Source organism: Arvicola amphibius, chromosome 5 (genome assembly GCF_903992535.2).
Source record: "Arvicola amphibius chromosome 5, mArvAmp1.2, whole genome shotgun sequence".
NCBI classification, from domain to species: domain Eukaryota; kingdom Metazoa; phylum Chordata; class Mammalia; order Rodentia; family Cricetidae; genus Arvicola; species Arvicola amphibius.
Window position 1 is genome coordinate 111,390,914 of NC_052051.1, and position 22,180 is coordinate 111,413,093.

Sequence of the window (22,180 nt, forward strand, 5' to 3'; positions counted from 1 at the left end):
GTTTTTTTTGTTTTTGTTTTTTGAGACAGGATTTCTTTGTGTAATTCTGGCTACTTGGAACTCTCTCTGTAGACCAAGCTGGCCTTGAACTCACAGAGATCCACCCACCTCTGCCTCCTGAGTGCTGGGATCAAAGGTGTGCATCACTACTGCCCGGCTTAAAATTGTTTTTTTTTTTTAAACTGTTAAGAGAAAATGCAGTACCTGGGTTGATACGCTTTATGCATACACAAGGCCTTGGTTTGTTCCCCAGCCCCTGCCCCCCAAAGTTAGTTGGAGGTCTGCCTGCCTCTGCCTCCTATATGTTGGGATTAAAGGTGTGTGCCATGATTGACTGGCTTGGTCATAATTCTTTTTAAGGTTCAAATTTTTCAAAGATAAAATTTGCATTCCTGTTTAATAATACTTGCAAATTAAGCCATTTACTAAAAACAAACTGGTAAAAATTTAAATTAAAATATTTCTGAAAAAAAGATCTTGAAACAGTCTCTATAAAATTTCAGTGTTATATTTTGAATAAAAGTTACCTTTATTAGTTTTTATTACTCCATGCACTTGTGTGAGAGTACATACACATGTGTACGTAGGGATCTCTGTGGGGCCCAGAAGATGTCAGTCCTTGGAAAGTTGTTTCAGGTGTCTGAACTACCCAAGAAGCGTCCAGCTCTCCTGATAGAGCAGCAAGTGATCCTAACCCTGAGCCATCTCCCTAGCCCTGAAATGCTGTCTTTAGTTCATTTTTTTAAAAAGATAAAATTCAGTCTTGAAGAAGCTGGCTTAAAGGCTGCTGTTGCTGCTGCTGCTGCTTCTCCTCCTCCTCCTCCTCCTCCTCCTCCTCCTCCTCCTCTTCCTCTTCCTCTTCTTCTTCTTCTTCTTCTGATAATTAAGTTTTATTGAATAATCCAGTTGGCAGCATGGTGACTATAAAAAGCCTTTGGATTTCTTATACTTGAACCACAGTCTAGGTTTATGAACATGTAATGGTCATAGCTTTCTTTGAAACTTAATCATTGGATGGTCTGTGTATAAGGAGGCCTTGGGGTCATTCTTTAGCACCCCGTGCCACTGAATCACTGACTAATTTCAGTATTAGTACATGTAGTTAAAATTTAAACAAGTTTTGACTACCAATTCATTTCTTAAAGTAATAGCTTAAGTAACTCATAGCCTGAGTCAAAAGTAACAGGCATAATTGTTTCATAGACTATTAAGAAGTTATTTTGAGGAGCTTTCAAAATGTATTCTTTATTTTGCAAGATAATTTTTCTTTCTGGAAGGCCGATCCTGTATGAGAAATTGTGAATTTGTCATAGACGATGACTGTATAATGAGTCCTACAGACCGAGTGATGCACTTCCAGTAAGATCTTTAAAAAGTCTTTGTAAAGCCATGTCTGTCATGAAAGATGTTTAGAATAGAGTCAAGTTGATTCACGTTTCCTTTGTTCATTATGGGGCTTTCTTTCTAAATATGTTTAAGATTTTAGTATATAATTCTAATTACAGTTATATTGTGGTCAGTGTGGAAGCCCTGACTTACATACAGCAAATATATACAGCATATTAGGGATTTATAGAGACTAATAGGGGAAAAAAGACCCAAAGCACAAAAGAAAATTAGAAATCCCTCCCATAATCTGACCTTCAAAAGAATATCCCTGTTTTGTTGTGTGTTATCCTTTTTAAGATTTAATTTCTATTTTATTTGTGTATTTGTATGTGGTTCTGTGCACATGAGTGTATTACCAGTTGATAGGCCTGGAGAGGGGGTCAGATTTCCCTGGCGCTGGAGTTACAGGCCACGTGAGCAGGCAGATGGGGTGCCACAGCAGTGTGGTTCTTACCACCACACTCCCACTAGCCCCTAATTTTCTTCTCTTTTGTAATGTTTTACAAAAAATGATACTTAGTAGCTTCTTGTCATTCTATTTGAAAAAAACGCAAGAAATTATAGTAAATATACTTCATTTAGAGCTCTGACTTTTAGTTTATTTTTAAAACTTCAGTAGATAGAGGCTAGGGAAGGGATGTAGCTTAGAAGGTAGAGTGCTTGACTAGCCTATAAGAAGCCCTGAGTTTAGGACCTAACTCTGCATAAACCATGGGTGGTGGCATGCACACACATTTTAGTCCCAGCCTTTGTGGAGGCAGAAGTTCAAGGTCATCCTTGGCTTTCTTAAGTGCTACACTAGCTTAGCATGCATGGGACCCTGTCTTAGAAATATTTGTTTGAAAAATTTTTCTTTTTTAAGCCAAAGCTTAAATCAGACTTTTAAGCTAGAACTTAATGTGAATCTTGCCCTTCTAACGCATAAGTAAGTAAATGAAATGTGGAGTATGCGGTAGGATCGGTAGTAATTAACAGCTTGCCCTGTATGCCTGGGAGTGCTTTAAATACACCCTGCATATACTAACTCCTATTTTATGCTTGTTCTTGTTTAATAAAAGAAGGAATTTAATCACTGAGAGGTCTGACTAGTTAGAGGGTGGGAGGAACAAAAACATTTAGCCCAGGCTGGAACTCTGAGGTCAAAGACAAGTCACTGTGTTTTGTCATCATGGCTTTTCTGGTAACTGTTTTAAATACAGTCGTAATTAGAGTTAATCTACTGAACAAGTTAATGATTTATAATGTCAGATTATTCATTGTAAATCACTGACTAGAATTCTGTTTCTCTGCCGCATGTCAATCATGAGAATGAAATCTAATTTACTGCCCCTCCCACCGTCAGTATCCCGCATCCCATGCGGGGCTTTCCACCCTGTGGACCTCCTGGTTTTGAGTGTCAGCTAACCTTAGGCTCCCCGAGTTGCCGAGGTAGGGGTGTCCGGCTGGACAGTGCGGTGCGGTGGGGTGGGTCTCTGCCCTGCTGTGAAGCAGGTCAGAAGCGTGAAGCAGCTGTGTAATCCGCTGGATGCTGACCAGGGCGCTCCCCATTCCAGTCAGGAGCCAGCGGATTGGCTGGGCACAGACACACGTGACCGACATGTGGCTGTATTGGCGCAGCCTGCCGGGGTGTCACTGGAGACAGAATGGAGGTGCTGCCGGGCTCGAAAATGGGGTAGGTGCTGGAGCTGCGATGGCCCGGCTTGCTGCAGGGGAGGGAGGAGGTGGTTTTCTCTTGGACTGCCTTAAACCAGTGACCTTTCCTTGGCACAGGGTCTGCTGCCACATGCCAAGCCTAGGAGGCAGGGGCGTCGTCCCACTCCTCTCCCCCACCCCCCACTGCAGCACAGGAGATGGATTTCCTGTGCTTCTGATCCTGGGATTTTGACAGAAGAGGAAGAAAGGGGGAGGGGAGAAGGAGGGGTAGACGTGGTAAGGGGAGCCGGAGAAAGCCCGTTTTGTTTTTTATAATGCCTGTTGACAGTGGGGTGGAATAACAGTATCTAAGGAAACGAGTAGAGGACAACAAAGAATGGAGCATATTCATGGCGAGGAGAGAAAGCCCTAGCCCTTTGAAAGGCTGCTTTTCCTCCTTGGCCACAAGGACACAGGCAGTGGTAGCCAAGAGTGGGCATACAAAGCTGCAGCTGATGGAAAGGGCTACCGAGGACGGGAGGAAAAAAAGACGTAGTACTGCGGAGCCCAAGTGATCTTTTGCTTGACTGGCGAAATAACGTTCAGTAGTAGTAACGTGCTGCTTTCGTACAACAAGTAGGTGAACCTGAGAACAGGATGGCAGATACCGTGTCTTTGTTAGCGGCAGGATGCAGTGGTAGTGGCTTTCGGTGGTGATGCAGCAGGGCTCTGCTGTAGACAACTGCAGAGAGTAAGCACCCTGAGCAAATGGAATGCTCAGGCCATTTACAGGAGGCCAGCGCATAACTACACCCAGACAGGAGAAAATGCATAGCTTGCCTTTTTAAAGTGGGAGGAATATCAGATTATGAATGTTTGAAAGTGAAGGGTATCAAACACTTTGATTTTATATCACAAGAGATGTCAAATGCTTTGATTTAACATAAATCCTATAGGAAGTCTTAATACATTATGTATGGAACTCGGTCTTCCCCTTTGTTAGTGTAGCTCTTATGCCGTTAATTAGATCTTTCGAGGGCAAATTTAGAATGTAAATTACTTTGTGAAAAATTTTGGACAATACATTTTTTATAGGCCTGATATTTAAGACATATTTATTAAGTAAATTTCTATTTCTCTTCTGTCACTTTTTAATGTAGTTTAATAAAATCTACAGATAAATATTTTAGCTATATCTCTATTTAGTGAGTATCCACAAGATACGGTCTCAGTCTAAAGTGTTGTAATGACATTAGATGTCTGAAAGCGTCTGTCTCAGATGAGTCTTTGCCTTATTCCTGTGCATGTCTATGGCAACTCCACCCCCCCACCTCCAGGCTCGGAGCTACACCAGCAGTGGCTTTGTGAAGCCCTCCAGGATCAGTGCTCCTCCAAGATAGTTCCTTTTAAGTTGTTTTTATGTAGTTGTCTTAATAGAATTTCCAATTTTGTCTCAGTATTTTTCAAAATAATAATTATACCTGAGTAAATAATACTATGCAAGATTTTCATTGACAAATGAAAATTAACAGTTTTATTATTTTTCTTATGTTTTGCTGTTTGTTGTTATTATTTTAAAACAAAGTCTCATTTTGTAGTCCAGGCTGGCTTCCAACTTACTTTGTACCTGAGTGACTTCAAACTTAGGCTCCTCCTGCCTCAGCCTTCCAAATGCTGGGCTTATAAGACTATGCCAATATGCCAGGCCTAACTTTATTCCTTAATATTTTTAATATTTTAATTTTATGTGATTGTGGATGTCAGGATTAAAAGTACTTAGGATAGCTTTTAAATCTGATGGAAACCATACCTGGGATTAAAGATGTCACGTTGAACTGGCAATAAAATTTAATAGCTAACATTATCCAATCCCTTGAATCTCAGTGTACTTCTTGAGTTTATGGAATTATCATTTTTACAGATGTATTCTCATTTAATCACCTAGTGAATGTAGCATTAGTCTCATTTTTGTTTTTTTTTTTGGTTTTTCGAGACAGGGTTTCTCTGCGGCTTTGGAGCCTGTCCTGGAACTAGCTCTTGTAGACCAGGCTGGTCTCGAACTCACAGAGATCCGCCTGCCTCTGCCTCCCGAGTGCTGGGATTAAAGGCGTGCGCCACCACCGCCCGGCTCATTATTCTCATTTTATATGATTTACAGTTCTTCTATCCTAGTATGTGACTTTATCCAAGGTCATCGGGTCATCTACTGTCTTAAGGATAAGAGCTTGTCTTTTATTTAACTTCTGTTTTGTTTTGTTTTTCGAGACAAAATTTCTCTGTGTAGCCCTGGCTGTCCTAGAACTTGCTCTGTAGACCAGGCTGGCCTCAAACTCACAGCAATCCACCTGCTTCTGCCTCCCCAGTGCTGGGACTAAAGACCTAAAGACCACCACTTACTGGCCAGTTTTTAACTATAAGAATGCATTATAAAAGATTTGATAACTTAAAATTACATGTATATATTTACTCTCTCTCTCTCTCTCTCTCTCTCTCTCTCTCTCTCTCTCTCTCTGTGTGTGTGTGTGTGTGTGTGTGTGTATTTGCATGCATGTTGCCAAGAAGCTTATGTAGAGGTCACATGACAGCTTATTGGACTTGGTTCTCTCCTCCCTCCATGGGAGTTCCAAGGATCAAACTCAGTCTATTAGGCTTGATGCCAAGTACCTTTACCCACCGAACAATCTTGGCAGTCCCATTAATTAGTATATATTTTTATTAATCTTATAAACATTTCTACAATATTAGATTACAGTATTTTTTAAAGTTAAATGAGAAATAAGACTAAATTAAGAAAAGATCTCCCTTTAGTTATAATAGTCTATATTTCACTGAGCTTTGTAAAGGGGTCTTTAAAATTGCTTATTGCTAACTGTTATAGCTAGAATTATGTGACCTATGTAGAAATTCATAAATTAAATATTCAGAAGTGTATTTTGTGAACTGAAAGCTATTCATGATTTTGTTTGGATGAATTACAGTGTGAATTTATGTTTTATTGTTTTTCTCTTGTACTGACTTCACACACTTTTGCTAGTACTACACTTCCGTGTTTAAACACTTCGCGGTGTCGCTCTCCCATTGGACGGACGAGGCAAAGTGAACGCTGTCTGCACAGGTGCCAGGAATGTGATAACATTTGGTTTAGAAAGATGAGTAACACTTGAGGAAATCTACTCAGTACATATTTGTTAGAGTACCAGCCACATGCCAAACGTCAGAACCAAATCAAACCTGGGAACTAACCTTCATGAGACTTAGAATAAACTGTGAAATCTGAACACGGTTGAATACTGATTGGCTAGTCCTGGGTACCTTTTTAAAGGTTTGTATAATCTGAAATATTTTCTGATTTGCAGGGAAGGAATGGATGTTCTTTGAAGTAATGTACCCTTGTTTAAGACCAGACATCACAGATTATTTTTGAATATCGTCAAGGTTGAGTGGAATGGTTTCTGTATCATTTAGTCCTGGCTGCCAGTTATATATTTAGTTTCATTTTTAGACAAGGAAGGACGTCCCCATTGTTTTGGTAAGATGATGTGTTATGTGGAAGGAGCTAAGTGTACAGTTCTATGGCATTAAATACATTGTGCATCCCTAACCATGGTCATCTCCAGAACTTTTTCATCTTCCCTTGTGGAAACTTTGAGACCATAAAAGCCTCAATTCTCTTTCCCTTGACACTTAGCAACCAGAACACTACTTTATTACCTCTATGAATTTGCCTGTTGTAGGAATTTCATATAAAAAGATTCATATATTTACCCTTTTGTGACTAGCTGGCTTAATTCATTTATCATAGTGTCTTCATGAATCATTTAAGCTAGCCCCCATGTATTTTAGTTTCTGCCGTTTTGAAGACTAATTCCATTCCATGCCATTTTACCCATTGCCTCTCAGAGTATGCTTCCGTTTTGTCATGGGTAAAGCTGTGATTGGGTGTGTGCTGAGAACTCTTGTCTCTGCTTTCACTTTCTTTGTATGCTGACAAATATTTTAACTCTTGAAATGCTGTCTGTTTTACTTCCTGTCCTTTGAATTTGTGGTGCTAACATCGCTGTATAGTACCCCATAATGTTCACCGTTACTCTAGTGGAGGCTGTAGGTTTCTCTTTTCTGGATTCTGTTTACCACAGACTGCAACAGTTCGTACTTGCTGTGACTACTCACTGGCTGTCGTCCTAGTTGTGTGTTACTGCACAACAGATCACACCAAAACTTAATGGCTTGAAACAACATTGTGGCTTAAATTATAAGCATTTATTGTTTCAGAGTTTCCATGAGATAGGAATTCAAGAGCATCTTGTTTGTGAGAAAACTGTTTCCTCAGGAAGCTGCAGTTAAGATTTATCTTTTTTTTAAATATTTATTTATTATGTATACAGTGTTCTGTCTGTCTGTATGCTTGCTGGCCAGAAGAGGGCACTGGATCTCATTACAGATGACTGTGAGCCTCCATGTGATTGCTGGGAATTGAACTCAGGACCTCTGGGAGAACAGTCAGTGCTCTTAACCTCTGAGCCATCTCTCTAGCCCCAAGATTTGGTTATCTTGACAGTCATCAGACCTTAACTAGAACTGAGACTCCTTCCAAGATGACTCTGTTTCCCAGTGGCTACTGACCAATAGTCTCAGTTGCTTATTTTGTGGGAAAGAGGCAAAAAAGGAAGCCATTTATGGCCTGGTCTCAGAACCTGTACACCATTTCTGTTGTCTTATGGAGTCGTACTTTCTTGGTCTGCCAGCCTACAAAAAGTGACTTGGAGACTTCTTATTAATTATGAAAGCTTGACCTTAGCTTAGGCTTTTTCCCCAACTAGGTCTCATAACTTAAATTAATCTGTTTTTATTCATCTATGTTATATTATGTGACTTGGTTTCCTCCTCTGTACTGCATGTCCAATTTGTTCTGCGTCTCTGCATGCCTAGATTCCTTCTTCTCTTCCTCTCTCTCCCCACAAGTCCCACCTATCCTCTCCTGCCCAGCTATTGGCCATTCAGCTCTTTAGTAAATCAGTCAGAAGGTGTCTTGGTAAAGACACATCTTCACTGTGTACAAAGATTATCCCACAACAGCCCTACCTTTACTAAGAGTACTAAGTCTAGCCTACAAGAGAGACGAAGAGTATGGTCAGAGAATTTGTATAAACATTTGAAGGTCATTGCATGGATCAGGATGTCACTGGGATTTAGCCCTAAGGGAAGCGGTCACCATATTGGCATTGCTTTCTATTACTGTTATTGTAGCAAACCTAGTGGGTGTAGTGGGTTGGTTATCTGTGGGTTTTGTTGGTTAGTTTGTTTTTGAGAGGGTCTTGTATAGCCCAGGTTAGCCTTGAACTCCATATGTAGCTGAGGATGGCCTTGTTGCTATTACTGATCTTGTACCTCTACTTCTGGGATTATAGGTGTATACTTGGTTTTATGTAGTGCTGGGACCAAATCCAGGGCTTTGTGCATGCCAGGCAAGCACTCTACCACCTGAACTATCCTCAGCCCTCTTCAGGATTTAAGACAAAAATTTACTATTACGCATTCTTGGAGGTCAGAAGTCGGAATGGTTTTCACTGGCCCAAAGTGAGGAAGCACTTTGGGATCACTGCCCTTCCTAAAGGCTGGAGGGAAGTATTTGTTTCTTTGCCTTTTTCCCTAGCTTCTAGGTGCCTCCTTCATTCCCTTTCTCTACCTTCACTGTCAGCAGCGTAATTAATTTCCCTCTGAATCTGCCACTTGGCTTCCACTGTCACAGGTCCTTTTCTGGTCAGCCCTTTTCTTCTTCTAAGAACATATGTCGTGACATTGGTTCTGCCCACGTAAGTCAGGAAAGTTTGCTCCTCAGGCTTAACTGATTGTACCGACAAAGTCTCTTTAGCCAAGAAAAGCAATGTGTTTATGGGTTTGGGAGGTTAGGGCACGGACAACTTTCTGGTATCTTTTTTTGCCATAGGTATGCATACTAACAGTTTGTTTTTCTCTGAAGCATTTTGAAAATAATTCTTTTGTGAATAAGTATTACTTTTGAGGTAAAACTAAAATTTTTATTTAAAGTATAATTGGTAAGTATTGAAATAGGTTTTTAAATCTATGTTTAGAATACTGGTTTTATTACTAGTTAAATGTTTATCTGTATATTAGCTACTTAGGACAGAGTCTATAATAGAAACTCAGAAATAAAGTCACTCTTTATACCTTTAGACTTGTAGCACCTTTTGTGGACTCCAGTCAATGACAGCCTCCTTCTACAATCTAATTCCAAGCCACAGTGGTATTATCTCTCTCCCTCCCTGGTCTCCTTGGTTCTTCCATACTGTATTTAGTTATATTAGGTAATCGTGTGCTCCCCGATATGTGTCTTGCTTTTGTCAACTTCTGGACTTGGATTATGGTATTCGTGTTAATGAACTTGGGGGTACAACCTGTGCCCCAAGTCAGGTCTGGTCACCCATCCTCAGCAATTAAAGCCAATTGAAAGAGCCAAATTAAAAGTGGGAAGCAGAAGATTTATTCAATGTAGCCACATTGGGAAGAGAGACAGAGCTATAATCAAACAGACACATGCACACACGTGCACATGCACGTACTCGTGCAATACCCCAGTCCATCTTCTTTGTCCTGAAGTGAGATTAAGGTTAAAAGAGAGGACCAAGGTTATGCACATCTAAGCAGTCCAGGTCAAGATGTGGCCAGCACCATCACAGATGGACCCATCTTTGGACGTCAGTCTCCTTCTGCAAAGTAATCTGGAAGGTTCTTACAGCTGTGCGACTCTCTCTCCAGGAGACAAGTTCCCCTCTGGCTGAGGCTTTTTCCTTCTCCCAGCATGAGATTCTTGGGAAATTTTCAGTTTTTTTGAGGATTCCCCATTTCAGTGGTATGATAGTCAGATTGAAAGACACAGGTATCGCTTTAGAATATCTTTATTTCCTCCATGCCTGTTGGTTACCTTCCTTTTCTAGAATTCTGTCCTCTCACGGTTCTGTTGACGTCTGCAGTGAGCTAGCTGATGGATGAAGCAGTGAACAGAGTTGTGAGCCAGGAGAATAGAAGGTGGCACCCACAGCCTGATGGTTTTGTATAAAGATCTTGTTATCCTTTCCCAGGAGCTATTTCAGAACAAGGAATGTATTAACTTACCTTTTATCACTATATTGTTTTCCCAGAGCTGTTAAAACAAAGTGCCATAAACTGTTGATAGTTGAGAACATTAGAAACTGTGATTTTACTATTCTGGAGACTGGAAGCCCAAAGCCAATGTGTTGGCAAGATTACTTCTTTCTGAAGACTCCAGGGAAGAGCCTCTTCTCTCTCTCTTAGCAATCTCCCCTTTCCATTGTCAAATAGTGTTCCTTCTGTGTGTCTATGTTGATTCACATGGCTTTGAATTCCACTAATTGATAGAGGTCCCACTTTAATATAGTGTCTTAGCTCTATTACTAATGCAGAGACCCTGTCTACAAAAGGTTCAGATTTATAGGTTCCTGTGACTCATTGTTAGAAATGAACCCATTGTTAGAAATGAAAATCAGCAACACACAAAAGAATACTCGAACAAGCCAAGCCAAGCATTGGTAGTTCATGCCTTTAATCCCAGCACCCAGGAGGTAGAGGTAGTCAGATCTCTGTGAGTTCAAGGCCATGCATATCAAGTTCCAGGACAGGCTCAAGCTACAGAGAAACCTTGTCTTGAAATATGTCATAAAAATTAAAATAAATAAAAAAGAAAGAAACAATACTCGAACAAAGTAGAAATAGTTTTTTTGCAAGGTATTTTCTCTTTTGGCAAAAAGATTAGGCAGCAGAAGCAAAACCCTGCAAGCCAACATACTCTAAAAATGAAAAAAGGCAGCTGTGTCTTATCCCTGACTTATATGGAGATGGTACCTCATCCCATGGAGAACTTGGTTTTCCAAGAGACATGATTGGCACTATCAGCTCAAAGTGGAATGGGAGGACTCAGAGTTTCTTATAGCATTAGCACCGCCTTATACTGGCATGGTAGTGTATGGATTAGAAATTGTCAGAATTTGTTGATCCCATGGTGCAGCCACAGAGAGCTGTTATTCTTTAGTGGAAGGTTGTCTTTCATTTTTCTCTGAATTTGTCTTGTTTTCTATTTGCTTGCTCCTATAACTGATGATGCATATAGTTTACCTTCTCTGTGACTGTCACTGGGAGCATTGGGGTTGCAGAGACTGCATATTACATACAGTCCTCTCCTAAAGATGTATGTGCCTTAGCTAAGGAGAGAAACACGCCAGAGTAAAGTAGACCATAACTAGGCCAAGGTGTGTCATAGTTACTGCTCCTTGAGCAGGGTATGTGTTGTTATTAGACATGTCAGGAGGGCTTTGTGTAAAGCAGCTGAACTGGACCTAGAAGAAGAAGCTGTGCTGTAAGAGCAGAGGATAAACAATGTGGCATTCAAAAAGAGGACGTTAGAACACATGTACCACCAAGGTACAAGCCATATGCAGGAAATATTGAGAAGAGACTTATATTGAGGGGGCGTTATACTGGAACCTAATAGAAGGTCAGTTGAAAGCTGTTATCAGGTTAGAGCCTTGCTTGCTCAGTAAGAATGTGAGCATTGGACACCAGCACAAGTTTGATTCCTGACAAACCTTTGGTCTGAGTTCTGGGGAAATTACTTGCCATTTGGACATTGCATTTTCCTTAAGTCTACAAGAAGCATAATACTTACTTTATGGGTAGTTGTAAAGTAAGGGGAGTAATAGGTTTAACACATGTACAGCTTATGGCATACACTGTCTGGATTTCACGTATCAGATACATTGAAGTAAGGGTATGTGTAGAAGATATAAATAATATGTCATAGCTAGGAGACAAGGTATAGAATTTTGAGAATTTTATATGCTCTCATTTTTTTGATAAAGTTTATGAAAATTGGTCATGCTCCTGAGTACCAGTGAAACCTAAACAATATTAATCCTAGTAGTTTCCACAGTGTCCAGCTGGTCTCATGGCAGTATATCAGTGACAGTCAAAGGATGGAGCCTCACAGATGAGAAAGTCCTCAAAATACCATCTAGATTAGCGCTTCTCAATCTGTGGGTCAAATGACTCTTTCTCAGGATTTGCCTAAAACCATCAGAAAACACAATGTTTATTTGCATTACAATTCATAACAGTAGCAAAATTATGTAGTGTGAATTCTAATTGGTATTAATAATAAAAACCCAGAGTCAAATATAGGGGTTAATGCTGAAGATCAGAGAAGCAGAGCGCCAGCCACTGGAGAGTTCTTTTACCTGTACCAATGCTCAGACTGAAGGTGCAATCCTGTCCTCAGACTGCATCTGTCTCCACCAAACCTCAGACTGCACTGAGCTCCCAGCTCCTCCCACCTTGTATTCCTCTCTCTGCCCAGCCATAGCACTCCTGTCTCCACCTCCCTAGTGCTGGGATTAAAGGGTTGGGATCCCAACTTTGTGTGAGCTCTGTTTCTCTTTTAGAGGGATTTAGTCTTGTGTAGCCCGGGGTGGCCTTGAACTAACAGAGGTCCCTCTGCCTCTGTCTTCTGAGTCCTGGAACTAAAGGTGTGTGCCACCACTCCCTGACCTCTGGTGGCTTAGCTCTGCACTCTGATCACCAGGCAAGCTTTATTTGTTAAAACACAAACAGAATATCACTGCAAAATTACAGTTATGAAGAAGCAACAGAATAATTTTATGGTTGTGGGAGGACAGGAGAACTGTCTTGAAGAATTACATCATTGGGAAGGCTGAAAGCCACTGGTCTAGTGAAAAAGAAAATCATGAGTTTTCTGGAAATAAAAAGGGCACTTACATACTAAGACCCATAAACCATTATCAGGCCTGTAATCCAAGAACAGTTGGTGCCCTTAGCAGTTCTGTTGTTAAGGAAACCACTATAAGAAGAAATGAGTTAATAAAAGGAAGTAAATAATCTTCAGTCTAAGCACTTGGAAGGCAAAGCAGGCTGATCTCTGTGAGAGTCCTGAGACACAGTATGATTTAGTGTCATAAAAATGTCTCCCAAATTAATAAAATACTATTGGGTTATAACTTTACATTTCTGTTCAATGAAAAATGTAAAACCATTATGAATATAATTGATTTTCTACATTAAAGATCACTATACTCATTAGGTACACAGTTCTGTATGAATGAATATAGAAATGGAGTTTCTGGTTTGACCTCCCCTGAAGTAGTCAGCCACAAATCCATTCATTTCCTGAAGTAAACACCACTCGTTCATGCTTTATTCCTAACTAGTACTGGGAATTTTCTGTCTCCTCGGGTACCTAAGTAATAGTTAAGTTTTTGAAAGTGTGAATTTACAATCTCAAAAACCTGAGAAGCAGCTAAAAAGAAATGGAATGACTTAAAAAAAAAATCAAGGGGCCTGAGATGAGACCGTGTAATTCACTGTTCTTTTCAGCATAACAGATTACCTCTTACTAGCTAAAAGTAAATACGAATTTTCAGAATTTTTCAGTAGCCTTAGAAGTTACGTGGGCTGCCCTTGAATGTTTGAAGATCAGATAGATGCCAGGGCTTTGCAAACTGCTAGCAGTTTCTGTAAACTGGCTGTATTTGAAGATAGTCATTGCTGTTCCATGTTGTGGTTTCTGAGGGTGCTTTTATGATACAAAGACCAGAAGGTGCAACAGCCATGTGGGTCTACAAAGGCTTATAATATTTGCTGTTTTCCCTTACAGAAAACATGTGCAGCTTGGCGTGGTAGCCCACGCCTTTAATCCCAGCACCTGAGAGGCAGAGGCAGGAGGATCTCAGTGATTGTGAGGTCAGCCTGATCTGTATAGAGAGGTCTAGACCAGCCAGGGCTACATAGTGAAACCCTGTCTCCTTCCCCTAACAAAAAAATTTGTTCCTCACCCTCTTAATTTAATTGTGATGGCCACCTTAGCGCTTGCCAGTTTTCCAGACAACATTCATAGCCATGTTCAGGGTATAAGGACTGTCATTGACTATGAGGCCTTGCGGAGAGCAGAGGGTGGCCAGGATCTTCATTGCTTGTTAGAGAAAGTGACAGTGAGAGAGTTAGAGTCTTCTTGGAATTAAACCCTTTCTTAAAATTAGTATGTCAATTTGGAATCTGACAGTTTTATATTTTCACATTTAAGTTTCGGGGGAGTTGTTGGGTAGTAATGGTGCATGCCTTTAATCCAGCACTTGAGATGCAGAGGCAGGCCGATCTCTGTGAGTTTAGCCCACCTGTTCTACAGAGAAAGTTCCAGAACAGCCTGATCTACCCAGGGATGGGGACACGTTCGTTGTTTTTTTGTTTTTGTTTTTGTTTTTTGTTTTGGTTTGGTTTTTTTTGATTCTTCCTTTTCCAGTCAGTATTCTTCATGTCGTTAAGCTTTACAATGCTTATTAAGACCTAGGCTGTGATGAAAACTGTCAATAGTAGGTAGACACCTGTGGATTTGTTTTTATTTTATTGTAAAGAGGCTGTATGCTTCTAATATTTCACTGAGGCGTATGCACATGCGCTGCGCTCATGTGGGTACTGGCTGGAAGTCAACTTCAGGGGTCATAGTTTCTCTCACTGCCCTGATTAGGCTAAGCTGGGTGGCCATGTGACGCCAGGGATTGTCCTGTCTCGGCCTCCCCCATGCTGGGATTAGAGGCAAAAGCTACCTTTGAAACAAAACAAAACAACTTGGATATTGAGCATCAACTCAGCTCCTCGTGTTTGCGGTACACGCACTTTGCCAACTTGAGCCATCCTCCAGCCTGATAGTTATGTGGGACCAGGCATGGTAGCTCGCATCTGTAATTCCTCCGTTCCAGGCCAGCCTGGGTTACAGAGTGAGAGCCCATCTAAAACCAAAACAGCTAAAAACCATACTACTATTATGTAGTAGCTATGGGCCCAGTAATAAGAGCTCTTGCCTAACATGCAGGAGCATCTAGGTTCAGTGTCCAGTATCGCAAAAACGAAACAGGAAGTTTATTGTAGAAACTTTTAGCAGCTTCCCTCCTATTTTTACTTTATAAAGATTTTTTATCAGACCTATATCACTGACTTTTATCAAGAGTTTTTTTTTTCTATTTTAGTAATCAGGTCTTTCTAAAACCTCAATATTTAAATGGGGTGAATGATATTAATAAACTATATTTATAATCCTAGAATAAGCTGTTTGGTTCTTTACTGTGCATTCTGTTTTCTGATATTTGCTTTAGGGTTTTTGAATCAATATTTGTGAATAACAATAGCCTGTGTTGTTTCGTTCACAGCCTTTGAGTTTCACACCATGATCGTCATGCTGTTCCTATAGATGTATTGAAGGATCTATACTGTTTTTCTGTTCTGGAAAGGGTTTGTATAAGGTTGGGGTGATTTCCCCTTTAATATGTTGGTGGAAGGTATCTGTACACTGTTTGGATCGTCTGTTTGGCTGTTGGGAGGGAGAGGAACGTATTTAACAGTGCTTCATTTAAGACAACAGTGACTGACACTCTTCTCTTTTGTGTTTTTGTCTTTAGTTGTTTTTGGTTTTGTTTTAATTTTTTTATTGCTAGAGATTGGCTCCAAGCCCTTGTGCATTCTAGGCAGGTTACCTTGCCACTGGGCTGCATTTCTACCCCCAACCTCATTATTTTAATGCCAGTGTAGAAATGCTGTTATACCAAATAGAAAAATCTCCCAACTGAAGTAGACTAAGAACTGAGTCTGTTCTAACTTAACAGAGAACTCCAGCTGGCCTTCCCAGCATCTTGGTCACTGCTCCCGGGCTGGGAACCTAGTAGCTCAGCACACAAGGCGCAGGCTTCAATCCCTAACCCAGAACCTGCCCATTCCTTCCACAGCTCTTCCTGGTCTGCAGTTTGGGAGCAGGGCACTCCTCGTGGCTGTCCTTCTGTTTAGGAGCAGGGCACTCCTCGTGGCTGTCCTTCTGTTTAGGAGCAGGGCACTCCTCGTGGCTGTCCTTCTGTTTAGGAGCAGGGCACTCCTCGTGGCTGTCCTTCTGTTTAGGAGCAGGGCACTCCTCGTGGCTGTCCTTCTGTTTAGGAACAGGGCACTCCTCGTGGTTGTCCTTCTGTTTAGGAACAGGGCACTCCTCGTGGTTGTACTTCTGTTTAGCATTACTAAAACCTTTCTTTCCCATATTTGAAATGTTACCTTTATCATAGACTCAATTTATGTATGTTTACTTTCATGTTTTAAAAGTTATATTCTAGTGATTGATTTACAATATTACAGCTTTTATAAACACTTTATTTAGGCTGTTTGTGGAGGCGCGCATGATTAATCCCAGCACTAGAAAAATAGAAGCAGTTGGATCACTTAAATTCCAGGCCAGCCAGGGCTATGTGGTGAGACCCTGTCTCAAAAGCAGCATGTACACACACACACACACACACACACACACACACCCACACACACCACCGCCACCACATTTAAATAACTGGACTTAGAGACTAGCCACAGTAAAGAGAAGGATTAGTTCCCATGCACCCTCGTTCAGTTCTCCACTCTTTCTGACTGTCAGAACTAAGGAAACTGGAAATGAGCTGTACCATTGGAAGCCAGGATGGTGTAGACCCAGCCCTTGGGAGGCTGGGCAAGAGGCTTGCCTGGGGCTAGCCTGGGCTGTGGTGAATTTGAGGACAGCTTGGGCCTCATGTGAATATGTGGTGGGTCTACTCCAATGTCATTTTATATTTTTGCTAGCCTTTTTTTCCAAATGTGTCGCTATAGAAAACAACCAAAATAAACCTTATGTAAAATTTTTATTGGAATTATAAAATTATGTTAATTTAGGGGAAAGTAGCGTGTTTATGATGCTGACCTTAATGCACAGGCATGCCTTCCCACTTGTTGGCGATCTGTGTAAGTTTACAACATCCACCTGTTTTCCCCATGGATTACCTCTAGGAAGATGAAGCCATAAATTTATATATGGAAGTATGACTTAGCAGTTCTTGTAAATGGGATTTGTTTCTTGTGTTTCACCTTCTCTCTGCCTTCTATTTGAACACAGGAATTTTTAATGTTTGTCCTGTAGTATATTCATATATCGTTCCCCACTATTTCAGTTGTGTAATACTTCTCCAAGGTTTGTCTTCTAATTTCCTTTATTAATCTGTGTCAACTACTGCTGTAATCTAATGTTTCTGTATAAGGAGGATGCTTCTTCTAGGGGTGATGTGAATCATATTAAGGAAGTTGGAGTGTTTGGTTGTCTGGTGTTGGGGTTGAACCTGGGCTTCACACCTGCTAAGCATGCCCTCCACATTGAGCTGAGGCCTGGCCCGCGAGAGCTTTCATTTATTGTTCTCAACAAGGACTGCTGTTGGATTGAAAACACCTCTTCCCCTTAGTTCTTTTCTCTGTGTGGCCTAGTCATGTCCAGTGATACAAACGAGTAGTAACAGCTTTGCCATCGTGACTCCTCCAACCCAGTCTTTCTATGCAGAATTGCTGACCTTGAATTTGTAGCCATCCTCCTGCCTTAGTCTCTAGTGGTAAGGCTGATTATAGGTATACACCACCATGCTCAACTGTATTGTAAGTCTTCCTAGAAAAAGTCCCATTTCTTTATGGGGAACAATTTGGTAAATTATGTTTTCTGGTATATTGTTTGACTAATTGTCTTTTACGATCTTATGATTTTAGGTGATCTTTTATGATTTGCCTGATTTCCTTTGGTATTTTTCCATTAGTGTTTACTCCATTATCATCTAAAAGTATTAGCAGATATATCTCTTTGTAAAACCAAGACAAGCAGTTCTATTATTTGAAAAAAAATAGCAGTCCCAGACTTAAGTGAGTAATAATGAATTCTCCACGTTTAATCCTGATCGTACTTTTGCCTTTCTATTCCTTGCTTTGTTTTCTGCAGTGCATGTGTTTCCCGTAAGCATTTGGATAAAGTCTGGGTTATAGCCTCCTTTTGCCTGCTCTTGCCCTACTCACTGCTTATGGTGTGAGCAGGGATCTGAGTTGGCATCTTAGCTACAGGGAGATAAGTTGAGGTGTTTGCATGCTCTCGGTCAAGTCAGGTTTTTGAGTTTCTCCACTTCACAAGGCATGGTGACATTATGTGATCACATAAACTCCATTGTTGTCCTTGGGTGGGTACTGGAGATTGACCCTTTGTAACACTGAGTATCACCTCCAGCCCTTTAAAAAAAAAAGCTGTTGAATGACTTCTAGTTATACTATTTGGTGTGAAATTCTTATGATTGCATGAAAAGTATTCCCAAAGTAAATGCCAAAATTTCCAATTTTCGTATAGAGCAATTGCAGGTTAAGACATGACAGCTTCAGCCTCCTAGAAGGGTTGTAAGGTAGAGTAATCCTCCAGGAAACATCTCATTGTTTTCTTATTTCATTGTTAGAGCAGGAGGACTTCAGTGATTGAGATTCTTTAGAGGGGTAGAGGTCATGAAAATTTTGACAACCATTCAAAACAAATCTGGGGGCTTTGGCCAACAAGAGTGCTTGAGTTCTCAGCACTAACATTGGGTGGATCCCATCCACCTGCAACTCCAGCTCCAGAGGATCTGATGCCCTCTTCTGGCCGCAGTGGGCATTGCACTCTTGTGCTCAAATAATGGACGGACATCAACCCCCATAGTTTCTGCCTGCTGGCCAGAGCTTGCTCTTTTTTGTGGTTATGTAAATTGACTTGTCTCAGCACACCCTGACATTAGCTTTTCCCTTGTTTTGTTATTTTAGTGTAACATTACCTGTAATTGTATTTTAAGTAAATTATTTGAGGCTTAATTATTAGAGCTTTGTAGGATCCCTACTTGTCAGATGATTTCAATATGCTGTGTATTTCTGGGCCTGCTTATTATTGACATATATAAAACAAAAAAAGATTAATCATGTGAGTTTTGCCTTTGTCTTTGAGAGCTCTCCTTGGTCCTGTGGAAGTGGTCCTGCTTCTTTCCCTCTCATCCCTGGCGTAACGGAAGGTGGCTTCCCCGTAGCTCTCACTAAGAAGTTATGCTACACGTGTGCTTTCAGAATATATTTACTTAGAATCGTTGGTTTTTAGTCTATATTTTGTTACTCCTAACAGCATTCCTCTAAGTTATGTTGAAGCAGGTGGTAAGTGCCTTCTACAAATGAAATAACGAAGGGGCGAAAGTTAACCAATAGATGACCGTGCCTGACCCTAAGACCATGCTTCCAAATGCGAGTCTCCTTGTTTTTAACTTTGGAAACTTCCGATAGATGGTCTCCAGCCCAGGCATTCCCTTCTTAGGAATCCTTGGGTTGTCCCAGGCTCACCAGTGTCTCTGGCCTTGTAGAAATCACTAGATTCGAGTCCCTTGGTTTGTTGTTAGGGTGCTTGAGTTGTATAATTCCAGTATTGTCACGAATAGCCAATGGTGTAGGCAGCCTGCATTGTCCTAAATAGATTTCATTCCTTTTATGAAAGCAGTTTATATCAGATCTTTAAATGTATGTGATATTTTTTGTGTTAAATAATTTAGAATTGTTTATTCTTAATTTTTATTCCAAAATTAGTTGACATTAAACTAAAAAGAGAATCTGGGTTTCCTGACTCTTGTTACTCTTTCTTTTTTCTTCTTTTGCTTTTCTCTTGATTAGTCCTGACATGCCTTGTGTCATTCTGCATCTGGTCATACCAACAACCTCTTGTTACCCAGGCGCTCTCTTTCTTGTCTCCTCTATTCCCTCCACTCTCTTTGAAGTCTTATCTCTAAGGTCATCCCATCCACTTCCTTTGTCAAGTACCTTTCAGCCTCACTTTGAACACAGACCACTTCTGCCAAAGCCTGAGCTGTCCTTTCCATCAGAAGTCTCAGGTTTATCTTTTCCTTTGTGACAGTTTTGTGCATGGCTGCTGTCCTGTGACATCTTAAATCTTCAGAACTACTTCACCATGGATGTTTTAAGACAAACCTTTCATTAAATAAAAGTGATAGAATAGTCTTGTTAATCTATTCTGACTCTGAAAACCTATAACCCATGCTCAAATCTAAGACTGAAATCCATTACTATACAAATTCCTTATTGGTGTCTCTGTTCTGTAAGTTTGACATAACAGGGCTAGTTAGATCATCTTTAACCTTGAAAGATTCTTACAGACAGAAATCTTCCCTGTGCAAATAGGGCTGCGGTCTGCCTCTGCTTTTACCCTGTTCCTCTTCAGCTAAGACTGTGTTCTGTCCTCTCAGGAGCTGCTGCTGCTGCTTGAGTGATGTCATTTGGAGACCAAACCCGCACACAGGCACCATCCCCTGTCTGGACAGCTTTGCTGCCATTGTCTCTTCCTTCAAAACAAAACAAGCAGCCTCTCCATTTTCAGTAGTGAATTTCAAAATCCTTTTTAACCCCATAGGTCCAAGGGTAGCCAAGGATGGCTGCAGCTTCATATGATCAGTTGTTAAAGCAGGTGGAGGCCCTGAAGATGGAGAACTCAAACCTTCGACAAGAGCTAGAAGATAATTCCAATCATCTTACAAAACTGGAAACTGAGGCATCTAATATGAAGGTATCAAGACTGCAACTTTTAATTGTAGCTGATCCACTTTCATTTCGTATCCTCTTGTCAACTTGGGGTAGCTAAGATGCTTTACCGACTCAAAAGTATACTTTAATCTAAACAATAATATATAAACTCTTTCTTAGAAAAGTTAACATATTCTTAGTAAATGTGTTAAATTAATATAAAAAATCATTCAAAAAAAATAAATTAGCCCTGGTGACTAGTTCTCTCTAGTTTTTAAGTTTAAAAATAATAACCCCTTGGGGGCTGGAGAGATGGCTCAGAGGTTAAGAGCATTCCCTGCTCTTCCAAAGGTCCTGAGTTCAATTCCCAGCAACCACATAGTGGCTCACAACCATCTGTAATGGGGTCTGGTGTCCTCTTCTGGCCTGCAGGCATACACACAGACAGAATATTGTATACATAATAAATAAATAAATATTTTTTAAAAAATTAAAAATAATAATAACCCCAACTTTATCATTGTATTCAGTTTAGAGGGAAGGGTTTCTGTACAGCTTATAGAAACTAGCTTTATTTTACAGTGTATCTCAAATATTTCATTGTCTTATTTGGAAAATGCAGGCATCGTAAGCCTAGAGAATGATTTCCATGACACTTCTAAGTACTGATTTTGGTTTGCCAGATAGCAAGAAAACTTACACAGTAAAATATTTAGTGTGTAGAAGGGAAAAGATTCAAAGTAATTGATTAAAACTTTATATACTTTAATTATCAGTTAGACAGATTCCCACCAAATATAATAACTTCATAAAATTGGAGATTGTCAACAGAAATGGTTTACTTCCTTCCCTGAGGGAAAGTTCTATCTTGTGTTGTTTCTGTTGCTTGGCTATTTTAACATCTTGGTTTCTGACTTTTTCCTCTGAATACTCTACTCTTCTCATCTGTAGATATCTCCTTTTCTATCTAGTTCTTCTCTGTCATTTCAGAGTCTCCCTTCTTTTCTGGACTGTTGTCTCACTGAAAAAAACTGTTCTCTTTCCTGCTTTCTCCTTTAGCTCCAGCATCCTAACAGCTCAGCCTTTGCTCTTACATACTGGCTTACTATCTTCCTATTATCTTTTCCCCATTCTAGTTGCCATAAAAACTCTCTGGCAATAACGTCTCCAAAATAACCACTTCATATCATTTTGGAAATAGGATAACTATAAACAGTGATTTGTTTTTTCTTACCACAAGTGATTTAAAACACTAGAGTCAGTTACCTAATAGATTAAAAAGCCATTTGTTATTGTAACACTTACAGCACAGCGCCCTTTAAACTTGTACAGGGCATCTGTTTGAGAGTTCAGGGATACAATGTACAGACACATTTTGGTTTGCTTGACTGCATATACATTGCACACTTCCTCCTAAAGGGCCTGTATAAATGGTACATATCTGATTTGTCATACAGAACTCAGTTCTAGCTTGAAGTTTTCATTTAACTATTTAAGCAAATCCAAAAATTGTTTTTAAAAAACACTTTGGAGGAGACATTTTAGTCGACATTAGGTCCATCTCCATGCTGAAAGTAGAGTGTCTCTGAGAGTGACCATTCGAGTCACACCTTGCTTATAAGCCAGGCCTGGAGGAATCAATTTAAGGTGCGCCTGAACTCAGCGATTTCTCAAAGGTGTTTCTGCACACATCCTTGCAGACCTAATTCATTAG

The 22,180-nt window shown here is 40.3% G+C and overlaps 1 protein-coding gene across 1 annotated transcript in view; it reads left to right on the plus strand.

Moving 5' to 3' along the window:
* The window catches only part of Apc (APC regulator of WNT signaling pathway), a 96,997-nt gene that overhangs the window by 21,170 nt on the left and 53,647 nt on the right, over positions 1-22,180 (plus strand). Inside the window, exon 2 of the mRNA XM_038332074.2 lies at positions 20,357-20,509. The gene's annotated coding sequence lies outside the window, so the exon portion shown is untranslated. The remainder of the gene's footprint in view (positions 1-20,356; positions 20,510-22,180) is intronic.